General features: G+C 43.9%; 1 protein-coding gene across 2 annotated transcripts in view; it reads right to left on the bottom strand.

Annotated features, from left to right (window-relative positions):
• The window catches only part of LOC134338833 (deleted in malignant brain tumors 1 protein-like), a 118,844-nt gene extending 115,358 nt beyond the window's left edge, over positions 1-3,486 (bottom strand). The window contains exon 1 of one of the 2 annotated variants that reach the window (XM_063034936.1): positions 3,452-3,486. The gene's annotated coding sequence lies outside the window, so the exon portion shown is untranslated. The remainder of the gene's footprint in view (positions 1-3,451) is intronic. The other variant, XM_063034937.1, reaches the window with a different exon arrangement.
• Positions 3,487-14,153: the final 10,667 nt, after the last annotated feature.

Below are 14,153 nucleotides of genomic sequence, written 5' to 3'. Positions count from 1 at the left end.
ATTAATAAAGACCAGCATACCAAATAAGCAACATAGGTTCAATATTCACTAGTGCTTAAAATCTTGAAGATACTTGCAGAGGGTCAGTTACATAAACATCTTTGTGTCTGTGCGTGGAAAGAGGCAATGTGCAAAATGGTTTGACAGGCAGACAGGACGAGAAGTAAGGAGTGATTGGAGTCATTGCGTCTATTTCTAGGGAACTCTGATGCGACACGTCACAAAGTGAATGACTGGGAAGGCGAAACGATATAGAAATGGTAATTCTTTCCGAGTACAATTTAATATGAACAGTATCGAATATATACTCTTCACATCAAATTAATTATTGGCCAATAAAGGAAATTTTCTGATGGAATTTGCGTTAAGCACACCAAGCAGTTCGAGAAATCTGTGTAACAAAATAGCCGTAAAGTCAGATTAACAGAGGACAGCAGCTATGCAGGTCGAAACAGAATAAATTACTGGTTTAGCTTTGCGGACTGCAAAACGAAATATCAACAAGAAATTTCAGCCAATCCAGACTTTCTGCAATTAATACCACCGAACAAGATGAAAACTCTACTCGTGCTGCACTATGCTGAACGGAGAAGAGGAGGAATTTCTTTCCAGTCGGAGCAGTGAATCTGTGAAATTCATTGCACATGGGACTCTGGAGGCCAAAGCTTTAACGTATATTTAAGGCAGAGACTGATAAATTCTTGACTAGTTAGGGCATGAAGAAATACGGGGAGATGGCAGGATATTGGGGCTAAGAGAAAAAATGGATCAGCCATTATATAATGGCGGAGCAGACTCGATGAACAAAGAAGCCTATTTCTGTCTCTGTATCTTATAGTAGTATTGTTTAAGTTTGACAGGGGGGCAAAGATTACCTCAGCAACTCTGGATGAAAATATCAGGAATGCGAAGTAGGTAAAAGAATTCTAAACATGAGAAGTTATTTTAGATGACATTCACAGTGGCTTTTTTACAACGACTTTACAATTTGGATGATGTTGGTCCATGTATTATGGATGTCAGATTAATAAAGGCATGTTCTGGAGGAAAATAAGTGAGCAAACTCCTCGGTACATAGATTGCAATCATCTATTCCGGAGCTTAATAGTAGGAGACTTCGAATATAAACCAGAAATATTGCCATTGATCTCAAGGGAAGCATTCGTGACAAACTTTAACCCCCGGAAATTCTTCAGTGCCAAAGATGCCTTTAGATTAATATAACACAATAATATTAAAGGTTTAAGACTAGATAGCTAAGTAGCAAGTAGCAATTCGAGAAGAATTTCAAACTGTGAGTTCTCTGCCATAATCTTGAATATAGTCAGATGTATTAAATCGTTATTTATTTCTTTGGTAATTATTGAATCTAACACCTTGTCAGCGGCAGTTACTAATATTGTCATAACGGGGAGGGCTGGGAGCGGACCCAAATGCATGACACAGACACTGCAATACTAGGAACAGGACTAGGACTAGAGTCTGGGACATGACTGGATGCAGACTGGGAGCTGGGACAAGAACATAGACTTGGGCTAGCACTTTGACGAGGAAAGCGGGACCTGGGCGAGGAACAAGGAACTTAGAACCTGGACAATGACTCCGAGCCAGAAACTGGACAGGAACCCGGAACCTGGTTCTTGACTCGGGCTCGAACCCCGGATCTAGGCTAGGACAAGTCGTGGCTACAGGACGAGGAGTGGCAACAAGACTGGACGAGAAACTCCTGGACAGGACGAGGGAACTCCAGCACCGGGCTGGGCGAGGTACTCCTGGGCTGGGCGAGACACATGGACAGGACGAGAACACGAAGGCTTGACTTGCTCGAGGGAGACAGGAACGCAGAACACGGGGCCTTGGTAATCTTGGGAGACAGGAACGCAGAACACAGAGCCTTTGTCTTGAGAGACAGGAATATGGAACACAGAGCCGGGACCCCTCCTTGGGAACAAGACGTAGGGCCGGGACTCATACACAGAATGCTGAACACGAAGAGACGGCTCCTAGCACAAGGTAGCGGCAAACGGCCGGACCTACCTAGCTAAGACGTGGACACAGAGACGGTTCCCAACACTAGATAGCGGCAAATGGCCGGACCTACCTAGCTAAGACGTGGACACAGAGACGGTTCTCAACACTAGGTAGCGGCAAACGGTCGGACCTACCTAGCGAAGGCATGGACAGGGAAGGTTCCCAACACACGGTAGCGTCAAACGGCCGGGCCTACCTAGCGAAGGCGTGGCCAGAAAGACAGTTCTAAACAACGAAAGGCAGTTCCTTATCTAGACACAGCAAGGCACCGGTCTTGCTCTTGCCGTCGAATTTGACAGCGATACAGGCGAGGTTGCAGGCAGGGGTTCAGGCGAAGGTTGCAGGCAGGGCTTCAGAAGGAAGGGGAAGGGAAGGGAAGGGAACAGTCCTGCAAATGAAGCTGAACCCAGGAGCCATTTATGTAGCCAGCTCAAAATCATAATCATGTGCCTCAATTAAGGCACGCAAAAGGAAAATAGAAAACCGGAAAACCTGGAATGCGGATCGATGGTCCGGACCGTGAACCGGAATGTGGACTTCACGGACCGGACCATGACAAATATAAGTTGCCGATAGTTCTCCACCTTCCGCCTTCCACGGATTTTGCACAATGATTAATTAACTGTCAGATTTGCAGAAGCTGTGATTGCTGTTCTACGAAAAACTGATATCAAGAGTACAACCTCTGGGGATGTTTAAGCCTTCGATGGCATAACAGTAAATAAAGTTCAATTGTCCACATTGGCGTAGGTAGAAAGAGCCAGAGATAGAGGATAAAGGTCACCGGCAACAGCAGTAAAAATAATAGAAGCCTCTTAAGAAGGAGAAAATGAGTGTTTAGCGCGACTCCACGACAACTTTGGAGTTCAGAGTTCAATTCAAGCGCCATCGAAAAGAAACTTGTACTTTTTTTTCTGCGGTTGCGTGGGCTACTACGATGTGCTCGGTTTCCTCCCACAGTCCAAAGACGTACCGGCTTGTGGTTTAATTGAACGTAAGTTGCATCGTGATTAAACTAGCGTTAAATAGGTGGGTTGTGACGGTTTTCAAGATGCGGCTCAGTGAATGGCCTGCTTTGCTGAGCTCAGCATCGCAATACTGATAACCTCACATGGAAAACTATCCATTTCAACTTATTTTACAACATGCCCAATTGTCGGAATTAATAACATGAACATTGATGAGTATTTTTTGAGCTACCTCAACACCATGCCATCGAAAGTACTAAAAAGGCGACCAAGATGGACTACACAGAGCGCTCGCCCGGGGCTCAGGAGGTAGCTGCTGCTAGCTATGGTAACATATGGTATCCCTTTTGCCAATCACCTGTCCAGCTCTTGGCTCCATCCCTCCCCCTCCTGTCTTCTCCTATCATTTTGGATGTCCCCCTCCCACTCCAACTTTCAAATCTCTTACTCACTTTTCCTTCAGTCAGTCCTGACGAAGGGTCTCGGCCTGAAACGTCGACTGCACCTCTTCCTAGAGATGCTGCCTGGCCTGCTGCGTTCACCAGCAACTTTGACGTGTGTAGCTATGGTAACACGTTGGTTTTCGTCAAGTAAGTCAGGAAGTTACGGAGAACATATCCAAAGTGATGAACGAGAAGCTGGGTCCACTCTCTCTAATATTCCAGAACCACACATTGGAGGTTAAAAATCTTGATACAAGAACGGCCGAGTCCAAGGGCCGAATCTCCGCGCGTGAGACTGTAGGTGATCACGCCCATTGCCGCATCCGGGCGCTAGAAAAGCAAGTTCAAAGCCTGTCTGTGTCACAACGGGGGCGTTGGGAACGGACACAAATTAAAGACACAGATACTGAAGTACAAGGAACAGGACTTGACTAGAGTAGGGACGTGACAGGATACAGACAAGGAGCAGGGACAAGAACGCAGACATGGGCTTGGACCCGGAGCCAGAGTCTGGACAAGGACCCAGAACCTGCGTTTTGCCTCGGGCTCGGGCCCCAGAACCAGGCATGGACATGACATGACTACGGACAGGACGTGGCTGGGGTCTAGAGGCTTGGGTCTGCAGGCTGGGGTCTTCGCCTTGAGGCTTGAGGCTGAGGTCTTGGTCTTGAGGCTTGAGGCTGGGGTCTTGGTCTTGAGGCTGGAGGTTGAAAACAGGCTGGAGTCTTGTGGCTGGGAATGAGGAGGCTGATAACTCGGAAGCTGGAGCTTGGAGACAGACTGGGAATTGTTCATCAACACAGAGTCAGGACTTATCCTTCAAAAAGCCGGGACTCATCCTTGATACGACACTAACATGAGACTGGACAGTGCATAGACATAGAGCCGGGACTTATCATTAGACCAGCCGGGACTCAACTTTATCACTACACCAAGGTGGGACAGGTCCATCCGTCGGGTAACGGCAGAACGGCTGGACTTACCCAACAGAGGCAGAGACGAGACAAGACAGGTCCCGCCGCAGGGCAAGGGCAGAACGGCCTGACTTACCCCAGGGAGCCGAGGACAAGACCAGATAGATGCCCTCGTAGGGCAACGGCTGAACGGCCTGACTTACCCCACGGAGGCAGGAAAAGACAAGACAGATCCCCCCACAGGACAACGGCAGAACGGCCTGGCTTACCCCACAGAGGGGAGGACAAGAATAGACAAACATCGAAGAACGACAGACAGTTCCATCTCTGCTTCGGGGTTGCTCCGAGTCGCAGTTACAGCCAGCAACCTCGGCTGGCTACGGAAACAGCCGGATCCCTACCTAGCTCGGAGTGGCTGACGGCCACTCAGCTGGCCCAGGAAACCGCCGAATCCATACTGCAAAGAAAGCTCCGACTGCCGACAGCAAGGCTTCGTGAAGCGATGGTTCTCTAACGCGGCCTAAAGATGGAAAGCTCTAGCCTTCCACCGGCAGGTTGCTCCCAGGAGATCTTGACAAGACAAACCAGCAGCTCACGCTCAAACTCAAGGCTACTTATATCCGAAGCCCCAAGATGGGAATCAGGTGCCTATGATTAGCTCAATGAAAACAAGGGACAGCTGGAAGACCCGGAGTCCTGAGTCCATGGACCGGACCATGAACCAGAATGTGGACTTCACAGACCAGACCATGACAGTCTGACCATGTGGATAATCTTGAAAATAGAGATAGGAAGAAGAACATACGGATCAGCAGTCTGCCTGAAGGTACAGAAGGCAGCTAGCCAGCGAAGCTTTCAGAAGGTTGGCTGCCTAATTTCGTTGATATGGAAACCAAGGCTGGAAACATTAAAGTGGAAAGAGCTCATCGTACGCTATCTCCAAAACCAGGCCTAGACCAACGTCCTCGACCTGTCCACGTGCAGTTCCTTAATTTTGATGGTAGGCAAAGAGTGATGGAGGCTTCAAGATGCCACGGGACCGATGCCTAGGCTTCAATATACGTGGGATCCAGGCTTACGTTTTTATCAAGATTTTTCGGCACCCGTTTTTGGAAAATGCAAGGAATTCGAGCAGGTATAGAAGCGACTGAGAGAATCCGGATTCCAGTTCTTTATGCTGTACCCAGCGGCGCTGAAAATCCCCTACAACGGGACCACCATGATATTTGACTCTCCTGGCAAAGCTGAAACTTTTGTAGACACTTTGGGCTAAAGACTGTATATATTGTGTATCCCTCGTTATGGAAGATAATATACTCTGTAGTGGCTTTATTTTATATTTTCATTACTGGACAGCAAGATATGTTATAGGATGGGTAACGTATTTGTTTCGATTAATATAGTTTCGTTATTTGTTTTAATCAGAAGTGCTGCTCCAGCCTGAAGGATTTTAAACATGACGGTAACAAGTCGATGGATCGATAAATTATGTCGTGTTTTCATTTTTGACTATGTTAAATGCCATATGGGCAATGGTGCAGAATTTGGGGTGCTAGAATGTTCAGATATCCCCTTTAAGTGTGGGGTAAGTCCACTTATTCAGCGCTGTTGGCGCTTTGTTTTTTTCGTGTGTTCTTTGTTATTCACTTATTCCTGCTCAGCTGATCTTAAGTCGCGAATCTTCTCCTGCGGAGACAAATGGTTGTTATAAAGGGTTATAACCAGTAATATATTAAAATTGCGCACTTGGAACAGTAAGAGGAGTCATTCACCAATCAAGAGAAAGAAAATCCTACTGAATCTGAAAAAGGAAAAGAGGGACATAGCCTTATTGTAGGAGGCACATTTAAATGATAAACAGCATCTAAAGCTGCAACAGAGTGGATTTGATCTAGTCTACTTTTCATCTTTTAATACAGGAGTGGGAGGGGTGGACATTTTAATTCGGAAGAACCAACCTTTTAAGTTATTAGACTGCATTAAGGATAAGTATGGGAGATTTGTGATTGTAAAGGCTTCAATATATGGTTAGGAATATGGTATTCCCAATGGCTACTGCCCTCTAGCCCATCCTCTCAAATTCCTAATGGATGCTTTTTCCAAAAGTACAAGCTTTTCAATGCAAAACATTACTGTAGGTGAGGATTTAATTGTCTCATGGCCCATTGGTGGAAAGAGTGCCTAGTGGTTCCACATTGCTCTCCTCACAGTCTAAACAAATCATGGACTTATGTGGAGAACCAGGACTTGTGGATGTCTGGAGGTTGTCACATCCCTCAGACAAAGACTTCACATTGTTTTTCCTAATCCACACAAGTGTTACACCAGAATAGACTTTTTCTAACTCCCAAAACGCTCCTAGATTTAGTTGTATCCTGCACAATCGGAAATATCGGTATTTCTGACCAGGCAGCAGTATATTTAAATATTAAGCCCAAAGATAATTCAGCACGATCCACACATTGGAGGCTGAATCCTTTTATTCTGAAAGATAATAAACTTAAAGACTACTTTACTTCCAAATTCAAAGCGTTCCTATCTATTAATTCCAAATCAGCTAGTAGTCCTTCGATGCTCTGGGAAACAGCTACGGCCTATGCAAGGGGATTAATTATCTCCTACTCTGCTAGTAAGAAGCGACAAACTGCGGAACAGCTTCGCCCAGTGGAAGCAAGGCTTGCGGCAGCTGGAAAGGATTATATTAATAAGCCTTCTGCAGCCAAGTTACAGAATATTGCAGCCCTACACTCTGCACTAAAATTTTTACTTACACAAGCAGCCAAAAGTAAATTCACATTTGCTAAACGACGATTGTTTGAACATAGTGAAAAACCAGGTAGGTACTTGGTTTATTTAGCGAGAAAGAAAAATGCCTCTCAGACTGTTGCTTAAATTAAGGATGGGCTAGGAGCCTTCATTAGTAATTCTAAAATGATTAATGTTGTGGTTAAGATTTTTTATTCTAAATTGTATCAATCTGAGCAATGTAATGATGGATAAACGAGGATGGAGTCCTTTTTCAGGAATTTAGATCTACTAGGCATTTCTTCTGAACAAGAGTCCCTCCCCAATGCTCCGTTATCTATACATCAGATACAGGAAGCTGTGAGACAGCTCCAAAGTGGGAAGGCCCCTGGTCCTGATGGACTCACTAGTGAATTATGTAAAGAGTTCACAGGGTTATTATCAGAGACTATGCTAAACATGTTCAATCATGCATTTAATTGTGGTCTCCTCCCACCATCATTGAGAGAAGCTAATATCTCCCTAATTCTTAAGAATGGAAAGAGGGCTGAAGGTTCTGCCTCCTACAGGTCTATTTCATTGTTAAATATTGACTTTAAAATCTTATCTAAAACCTCTGCGTTCTGATTAGAAATTGAGTTACATTTTATAATAAAAGAGGATCAAACGGATTTTGTAAAAGGCCGCAGGTCATCTAACAATATCAGAAGATTATTTAATGTGATTCAGGCATGTCAGCAGCAGGCAGTTGACGGCTTGGTGGTTTCCTTAGATGCAGAAAATGCCTTTGATCGTGTCGAATGGCCGTATCATTTTTCTTCACTTTAGAAGGGTTTGGTTTGGGCAATAATTCTATTAAGTGGGTGAGGGTTCTTTATAATGACACTTTGGCTGCGATTCTAACTAAAGGCGTGAGGTCGGATAATTTAGTATTCTGAGGAGCAGCTGGCAGGGCTGCCCTTTATCACCACTACTTTTCACGCGAGTGATCGAGACATTGGCTGAGGCTATTCGGCGAGACCCCAAAATATCTGCTCCAGACATAGGACTAAAGTCACATAAAATTAGATTGTACGCAGATGATGTTGTAATTTTCTTATCAAACCCTGCGATATCAGTGCACCACACCAACTTTACTAAATCAGAGGTTATGCCTCTGGGGAATCTGCAGCAGGTACCAGACGTTCAGAGTGTTTTCCCCTTTAAATGGTCGCAGACAGGTTTTGTTTACTTAGGCATATTTATCTCACTTACGTTTGATCAATTATTCAAGGCTAACTTCACGAAGTTATTTGACAAAATCAAACAGGATTTTAGCGATGGAGCACGCTTCCCATTTCTTTGCTTGGCCTAATATCTTTGCTCAAAATGAATATTCTTCCTCTTCTGCTCTACCCAATACGAATGATTCCAGTCATTTTTACCCAACAAATACTTAAAAAATAAATGGCTGGTTTGTTTTTTTCATCTGGAACGAAAAAGACCCAGTATTAAAATGTCTAAGTTACAGCTTCCCAGTAGTCTAGGAGGTGTGGATTTTCCAGATATCAGAAAATATTAGTTAAGGTCCTTTTTATCTTATGTGGTTCACTGGGTTTGCAGGAACCCCTCCTCAATTTGGCTAGACATTGAAGCTGCACAAGCAAAATGAACTTTTATTATTTTGCTTTTTCTCAATAAGATCAAACTAGTTAAGGAATATTGTCGCAATCCAATAGCAATTAAGACAGGCAGGGCTTGGAGGGCGGTACGACAAACTGAGGGCAACGCAGCGAAAATATCACCCTTCACGCCAATAACCGGCAGTCCAGATTTTCAACCTAGCATTATGGATTCTGGATTTAAACTTTGGATTTCTAAGGATATTTTCCACCTAGGAGATTTGTTTGATGAAGGAACGATGAAGTCTTTTAGTCAAATAGTACCGAAATTTAACATATCCAGGAAAGATATTTTTCGTTTCTTTCAGATAAGAGATTATATACAGAAAAAAGGCATAATTCTTAACTGATTTCTATAGTTCTAACATAGAAAAGTGGGTGTTTTGTTCTAAGGGTGAAGTCTCCATCAGTACTTTTTACAGCATCCTGAGGGAATGTTCTTGTGGAGAGGCTGAGCAGCTGGGAAGGGTCTGGGAGGAAGAGCCGGGAGTAGAAATTACAGCTGAAACGTGGGAAGACATCTATGATAATGCAAAGAAAATTTCAGTTTATAATAGAACTAACGCACTGCAACTCAAAATTCTGCATACAGCCCATCTGACTCCAGATCGTCTCTCGAAATTTAAGACGGGAGTTTCTCCAATGTGTTCCAAATGTAAAATAAATACCGGAACTTTCACCCACTGTTTTTGGACTTGTCCCAAACTTCAGGCATACTGTCGTGATATTTTGAGTGAAATGGAAAACATTCTGAAGATGGAACTTGAACTGGACCCAGTGTGTATCTTACACAGCAGTCGTTAAAAACCTTTTAACATTCTGACTTTTTCTTGCGAGGAAGAACATTCTACTTTGTTGGATATCCGATAAGAACCTTGGACTTTTTGGTTGGCGTAAATTATTCATGGAATACAATCCTTTGGACTTTTTGACATGTATGGTACACAAAAGCAAATAGTTTTCATAAAACATGGCAACCTTTTCTGCAGTATTTAGATGCAAACCTGTTTGCTATAATAATAAGGGCTTTTGTATGGGATGTTGGGGTGATGTCTGTATTTTGATGGAAGTGGTCTGATAGCTGGTATCCGTGAGAGGAAGAAATGTAAATGTATCTGTAAATTGCTGGTGAACGCAGCAGGCCAGGCAGCGTTTATAGGAAGAGGTACAGTCGACGTTTCGGGCCGAGACCCTTCGTCAGGACTAACTGCAGGAAGAGCTAGGAAGAGGTTTGAAAGTGGGAGGAGGAGGGGGAGATCCAAAATGATAGGAGAAGATAGGAGAGGCGGGGGATGGAGCCAAGAGCTGGACAGGTGATTGGCAAAAGGGATATGAGAGGATCATGGGACAGATTTTAAAAAATGAATTCCAATATTCTTATGTTGAGGTGATGAACGGTCGTGATGTAATCTTGTATAAAGTGTTGCCTGGATGAAGACTTGGAGACCACTTGCTTTGAGAGGAGTGCTGACATCGTAGGGCTTTGGAGTTATCAGGTATTAGGTGTCAGATCGAACTCTCTCGAATAAAATTATGGCTAAGGAAACTTTCATATTTCCCCTTTCTCTATCCTTTCCTTTCCACTTGTCAATTGTTATTGCCGATTTAGTATTGCGGATATATAGTGAGCAGCTTTGATGCCGTGTCATTCAGGAACACCATGGAAAGTTTCAATCCTACTACGCCTATATACACACAGTGGGCACTTTATGGGGTACGTCTTGCACCTAATGAAATTAGCCACCAAGTGTCGGTTCGTGCTCTTATGGTGCTGTAGACCATTCCCTTCAAAATTCGACTTCTTGAGTGTTTAGAGTTTAATTCTGCACGCGACTGTCACGACGCCTTATTATTTCAGCTACTGTCGCCTTGCTGTCAGATGTTTATATTTCTTTGCTATTTTGCACCATTACTTGTAAATCTGAAGACTGCAAATACCGTGAGACCTGCAGTTTCTGAGACAGTCAAATAGGGTTTTTATATTCTTTGAACATATTAACTCATATATTTTATTGCCTGTGAACCAAATTTTGCTGCCAACTTGTGAATTGATTGGTTTTTTTTGAATTTAGCACATCTTGTTATTCCAATGTCCTTGGCTTATTGTTTATTATAGAAGATATTCTGAACTCAAGGTGCTGTTCTGATTTTGTTTTACTGGCAAGAATAAATATTTGCCAGATATTATTTACCAAAGTAAATGCCGTGTTTGAGGAACATGGGGTTATTCATCTGGACAAATTCCTTTCCTTCGTGATGACAGGGCTATGTGTCCCACTTGCTGAAAATTTATTTTGCGCTGTTTTCTCGGCACTCATTACAGTTTCCTGGCCTGATATTTTCGGCAGGCGGCCAAGAAGAATATATGTAAGCCGAGTAAAAAAATGCATGTGCAAAGATATTCTTGGAAATTTGCATGGAACCGAAGAAAAGAAGGGACATCCATAAAGCTGAACTCCACGCCCCTATGAAAATTCTGCCCGTCCATTAAGTCTTCACCCTTTCGAATGCAAGATCAAACTTATTAAAATCGCATCACTAGGGATTCCAATATTATTACCAGATAAGCACAGCTACCTGGAACATACATAAAGATGAGACACGTTTATGAGAGTTGTAACTTCTTTCAACACACAGTGTGAATTATTTTTTCAATCCTGCATCCTGAAGATTTGACTTATGCTGAGTCTGCGGTGAAGGTGCCTACTCCGCAATCAGATAAAAAGATAAAACGACTTCTCAATTATGATGACTTCGTGCAGTGCATAAATAGGAGGCATAGATTTAGGGTGGATAGGGAAATATTTAAAAGCAACTTGAGCTGCAGCGTTTGGAATTGGAGGCTGGTAGGCAGCTGACATCAGAAGTGTCTGAGTAAAGTGTACTTCGAAAGAACTGCGATATGTACGCGTGCGAATGGGGCTTCGGGGGATATGGATCGAAAACAGGAAACACCGCCTTAAATAGGCCAAATGTCCTGGACTCCACAGCCGCCGGTAACACCGAATTCCTCAAATACACCACCCTCTGATTAAAGATATTCGACCTCATCTCCGTCCCCAATGGTTGCTCCTCCGTTCTGAAGCTGCGCCCTTTGTTGTAGACTCCAACACCGCACCATCTCTGTCTAGGCTCTTCAACATTCCATAGGCTTCAATTTCATCACCGCACACCCTTCAAAATTTTAGCAAGTACAGGGACTTAGCCATCATACAATCCTCAGACATTTTTATTCCAGGAATCATTCCTGTGAATATTTTCTGAACCCTCTCCAATGTCAGCACATCCTTTCTTAGAAATGCGGCCCAAAACTACTCACAATATTCCAACTGAGCTATCTCCAGTGCATTAGAAAGCCGTACATTACATCCATGCTGTTATATTCCAGTCCACTGCAAGTGCATGCTATCAATATCTCTGTCTTCTTCACCAACGTCTCAACCTGCAAGTGCCCCTTTTTCGAATTCGGCGTGAAGATTGCGACGTCCTTTTGTATCTCAGATTTTCGAATGTTCTCCAATTTTTGGAAACAGACGACGCTTTTATTCCTTCTACCAAACTGCACAGCCATAAACTTCCGATACTGTATTCCATTTTGCACTTCGTTATCCATGCCGCTATTCTGTGCGTACATATGTACATAGAACATAGAACATAGAGTAGTACAGCACAGTACAGGCCTTTCGGCCCACAATGTTGTGCCGATCCTCAAACCCTGCCTCCCATGCAAGCCCCCATCTTAAATTTCTCTATATACCTGTCTAGTAGTCTCTTAAACTTCACTAGTGTATCTGCCTCCACCACTGACGCAGGCAGTGCATTCCACGCACCAACCACTCTCTGAGTAAAAAACTTTCCTCTAATATCCCCCTTGAACTTCCCACCCCTTACCTTAAAGTCATGTCCTCTTGTATTGAACAGTGGAACCCTGGGGAAGAGGCGCTAGCTATCCACTCTATCTATTCCTCTTATTATCTTGCACACCTCTATCGTGTCTATTCTCATCCTCCTTCTCTCCAAAGAGTAAAGCCCTAGCTCCCTTAACCTATGATCATAACTTACTCTCTAAACCAGGCAGCATCCTGGTAAATCTCCTTTGTACCCTTTCCAATGCTTCTGCATCCTTCCTATAGTGAGGCGACCAGAACTGTACACAGTACTCCAAGTGTGGCCTAACCAGTGTTTTATAGAGCAGCGTCATTTCATCGCGACTCTCAAACTAAATCTCTCGATTTATGAAAGCTAACACCCCATAAGCTTTCTTAACTACACTATCCATCTGTGAGGCAACTTATAGGGATCTGTGGACGTGTACCCCCAGATCCCTCTGCTCCTCCACACTACCAAGTATCCTGCCATTTACTTTGTACTCTGCCTTGGAGTTTGTCCTTCCAATGTGTACCACCTCACACTTCTCCGGGTTGAACTCCATCTGCCACTTCTCAGTCCACTTCTGCATCCTATCAAGGTCTCTCTGCAATCTTTGACAATCCTCTACACTATCTACAACAGCACCAACCTTTGTGTCGTCTGCAAACTTGCCAACCCACCCTTCTACCAACACACCCACGTCTTTAATAAAAATCACGAAAAGCAGAGGTCCCAGAACAGATGCTTGTGGGACACAACTAGTCACAATCTTCCAATCTGAATGTACTCTTTCCACCACGAGCCTCTGCCTTCTGCAGGAAAGCCAATTCTGAATCCACTTGGCCAACTTCCCTGGATCCCATGCCTTCTGAATTTCTGAATAAACCTACCGTGTGGAACCTTGTCAAATGCCTTACTAAAATCCATATAGATCACATCCACTGCACTACCCTCATCTATATGCCTGGTCATCTCCTCAAAGAACTCTATCAGGTTTGTTAGACACGATCTTCCCTTCACAAAGCCATGCTGACTGTCTGTCCTAATGTATTTTACCAACTCCAACACCCCCTCTCCCTTAGTATCAACATGCTCCAGAACATCAACCTCATTCATATTGTCCTCACCATCATCAAGTTCCCTCTCATTGGTAAATACCGAAAGAAGTATTCGTTGAGGACCTCGCTCACTTCCACAGCCTCCAGGCACATCTTCCCACCTTTATCTCTAATCGGTCCTACCTTCACTCCTGCCATCCTTTTGTTCTTCACATAATTGAAGAATGCCTTAGGGTTTTCCTTTATCCTACTCGCCAAGGCCTTTTCATGCCCCCTTCTTGCTCTTCTCAGCCCCTTCTTAAGCTCCCTTCTTGCTTCCCAATATTCCTCAATAGACCCATCTGATCCTTGCTTCCTAAACCGCATGTATGCTGCCATCTTCCACCTGACTAGATTTTCCACCTCACTTGTCACCCATGGTTCATTCACCCTACCATTCTTTATATTCCTCACCGGGACAAAT

Source organism: Mobula hypostoma, chromosome 28 (assembly GCF_963921235.1).
Source record: "Mobula hypostoma chromosome 28, sMobHyp1.1, whole genome shotgun sequence".
NCBI lineage: Eukaryota > Metazoa > Chordata > Chondrichthyes > Myliobatiformes > Myliobatidae > Mobula > Mobula hypostoma.
Note: the sequence above shows the minus strand (reverse complement) of the source record. Positions and strands in the feature narration are given on the sequence as shown.